General features: G+C 40.0%; 1 pseudogene; it reads right to left on the bottom strand.

The window, feature by feature from the left end:
- Window positions 1–233: 233 nt before the first annotated feature.
- LOC113307170 lies at window positions 234–333 on the bottom strand (annotated as a pseudogene).
- Between the last annotated feature and the right edge of the window lie 3,588 nt (window positions 334–3,921).

The following is a 3,921-nucleotide window of genomic DNA, read 5'->3' on the forward strand; positions in this document are numbered from 1 at the left end:
AAGAAAATGAAAACCCTTATTACCATGTTAGGGATTTTGAGGAAATTTGTAGTACTCTAAGAATTAGAGGCTTAGATGATGATGCTTTGAAACTTAGGTTATTCCCATTTTCCCTGAAAGATAAGGCCAAGTCGTGGTGTATAGTTTGGACTCCGAGTCAATTGAGACATATGAACAACTTACATCTGCCTTTTTCAATAAGTTTTTCCCTAGGCACAAAACATCGTCTATTAGGACGCAAATATGCACATTTTCACAACAAGAGGGAGAATCTTTATATAGGTATTTGGAAAGGTTCAATGATTTATTATCCCAGTGTCCTCATCATGGTTTAGAAAAGGTTAGGCTAGTTCAGATCCTTTATGAGGGTTTAGATTATTCCACAACGACCATGGTTGAGTCTCTATGCACTGGTGGATTTGAAAACCAAACTGTTGATGCGGCGATGGAATTTTTTAATGAAATCGCCGAAAAAACCCAGCAATGGGAAAATAGTAGGGCACCCCAAAAAACAATTCTTTTAAGTAGAGGAAACGTTAATAGGGTAGAAGGAGGCTATGAATCAGATGCCAAAATTGTTGCTATAGCAAAAAGGTTAGAAGCCTTAGAAGTGGGCCAGACTAGTGGTAGAGTGGAGCCTTTTGGAAGGTCAGAATATTGAAGAGCAGGCCAGTGCTCTTTTAATAACACTAGATTTGATAACCGTCAAAAGATTGACCCATATTCAGAAACCTATAATCCTGGTTGGAGAAACCATCCGAACCTTTCGTGGTCTAAGGGCCAAAGTCAAGGTCAGTTTAGTAATTCTAATGCTCCCCCAGGTTTTGGCTATACTAAGAATCCTTCAGGACTAGCTCAGTTTCAGAATCAGTCAGATAAGAAAATCCTAAGTTTAGAGGAATCTCTCGCCTTGTTAACTCAGCAAACTGCAAAATTCCAGTTATCCGTAGAACAAGTCTACAAGCTAGTAACAGGATAGGACAAGAAAATAGTCAGGCTATTTCCGAGTTAAAAACCCAGGTTGGTCTGATAAGTGATTCTTTGAGAGAAAAAGGTAAGTTTCCTAGTCAAACACAACCCAACCCTAGAGGAGTTCATGAATTAGGTGCAAAACCATCGAATCAATTGAATGCTGTTAGAACCCTTAGAAGTGGTAGAGTTGTAGACAATAAGGTAACCATGCCCGATAGTGAACATACTGTAGTTCACCCCTCAGGATCTCACCTCTCAGGACCAGTAGCTGAAGAGACTGATAAAGTTTCTATGATGTGAATTCGGTTCCTGAAAGGTCTGATTTTAGGCCTAGAGCCCCATTTCCTCAGCTATTAGTACCAACAAAGAAGGAATCGAACTTTAATGACATAGTGGAGGTTTTTAAGCAAGTTACCATAAACCTTCCCTTATTAGATGCAATTAGGCAAATTCCTGCTTATGCCAAGTTCCTTAAGGATATGTGTACGCGAAAGCGAAAACTTAGCGTCCATAAGAAAGCCTTTTTAGCTAGTCACGTAAGTTCAATCATTCAGAACACCACAACTCCAAAGTACAAAGACCCAGGTTCTCCTACCATTGCTTGCACAATAGGTAACTTCCGGGTAGAAAAAGCTTTACTTGACTTAGGAGCCAGTGTGAACTTACTGCCATTCCATGTATACTTACAGCTAGGACTTGGTGAAATGAAACCTACTCAGATGACACTGCAGTTAGCTGATAGGTCTGTTAAAATCCCTCGAGGTGTTATCGAGGATGTTCTTATTGAGGTCGACAAGTTTATTTATCCAGTGGATTTCGTGGTCCTAGATACCCAACCTGTCCCTGACCCAGAGAACCAGATACCTGTGATTTTAGGTCGCCCATTTTTAGCTACGTCTAATGCGATCATTAACTGTCGAAATGGTGTTGAGTTTATCTTTTGGTAATATGACTATGGAGATGAACATTTTTAATGTCAGTAAGCAACCTCATGAGCTAGATGACACATGTGTTGAGGGGTGAACATGATAGAAGCCTTAGTTCAGGAGTCATTACCAAACATCTTGTCTGAAGACCCATTAGAAAGTTGTCTATCCCATTTTGGTTTAGATTTTGACGACGATAGCACTATTGAACAGGTGAATGCTCTATTAGATTCTACCCCTGTGTTAGACACTGATAGATGGAAAGCTAGGTTCGAACCGTTACCAGTTTCTGAGACTACCCTAATTCCTTCTTTAGAAGAGCCCCCAAAGTTGGACCTTAAACCACTACCCGATACTCTAAAGTATGTGTTTTTAGGCCCATCTGAGACTTTACCTGTGATTGTAGCTTCCATTTGGATAGTGATCAGGAAAGTAGGCTAGTAAATGTACTTCAAGACAATAAGGAAGCTTTAGGGTGGACTATAGCAGACATTAAGGGTATAAGTCCTACTGTGTGTATGCATCAGATTCATTTAGAGGAAGACTCCAAACCTTCTAGGGAGATGCAACGTCGACTGAACCCTAACATGAAAGAGGTAGTTCGAAAAGAGGTGCTTAAGTTGTTAGATGCGGGTATTATTTACCCAATTTCAGACAGTAAGTGGGTCAGCCCTGTTCAGGTTGTCCCCAAGAAATCAGGTATCACTGTAGTCCAGAATGATAATAATGAATTAATCCCAACCCGAGTGACCACGGGATGGCGTGTGTGTATTGACTATAGGAAATTGAACAAGGTCACAAGGAAGGATCACTTTCCCCTTCCTTTTATCGACCAAATGCTAGAGCGATTAGCTGGACATAGTCACTATTGCTTCTTAGATGGCTACTCCGGTTATAATCAGATCGTTATTGCCCCAGAAGACCAAGAGAAAACCACTTTTACCTGTCCCTTTGGTACCTTTGCGTATAGACGCATGCCTTTCGGGCTATGTAATGCCCCTGCAACTTTTCAGCGTTGTATGATGAGCATATTTTCTGATATGGTAGAACGGTTCTTAGAGGTCTTTATGGATGATTTTTCAGTGTTTGGTTCATCTTTCGATGAGTGCTTGCATCATTTGACATTAGTGTTGACTAGGTGTAAGGAAAAAAATTTAGTGCTTAATTGGGAAAAATGCCATTTCATGGTTAAATCAGGAATTGTATTAGGGCACATCGTCTCTTCAAAGGGTATAGAGGTAGACAAAGCCAAAGTTGACCTTATTAAGACTTTACAGGTCCCAAAAACCGTAAAAGATATTAGGTCATTCCTAGGGCATGCAGGTTTTTACCGTCGATTCATTAAGGATTTTAGCTTGATTTCTAGACCTCTTTGCAATTTGCTTGCAAAAGATGTTAAGTTTGTCTTTGATGATGCTTGTTTAGAGGCTTTTGAGAAGCTTAAAACTTTACTCACTACTGCCCCGATAGTCCAGGCACCTAACTGGAACCTACCCTTTGAGATTATGTGTGATTCTTCAGATTATGCTATAGGCGTCGTTTTAGGACAACGAGAAAACAAATTACTTCATGTGATTTATTATGCTAGCAAAACTCTGAATGATGCCCAAATGAACTACACAACTACCGAGAAGGAACTTTTAGCCATCGTGTTTGCCTTGGATAAGTTTAGGTCCTACCTATTAGGTTCTAAGATCATAATCTATACAGATCATGCTGCTTTGAAATACCTTTTATCTAAGAAGGATACCAAACCTAGATTGATTAGATGGATCCTATTGTTACAAATTTTCCCCAGACATTAGAGACAAAAAGGGTGCAGAAAATGTAGTAGCAGACACTTGTCTAGGCTAGTTGTTAGTTCCCCTAGTGATTCCCTTCCTATAAGGGATAGCTTTCCTGATGAACAATTGTTCTCTGTTTCCCAATCACCTTGGTATGCAAATATAGTGAATTATCTTGTTACTGGTCGAACCCCTCAACATTGGGGTAAGCAAGATCGTTCTAGGTTTTTAGCCGAGGT

This window comes from Papaver somniferum, chromosome 8 (assembly GCF_003573695.1).
Source record: "Papaver somniferum cultivar HN1 chromosome 8, ASM357369v1, whole genome shotgun sequence".
Lineage (NCBI taxonomy): Eukaryota > Viridiplantae > Streptophyta > Magnoliopsida > Ranunculales > Papaveraceae > Papaver > Papaver somniferum.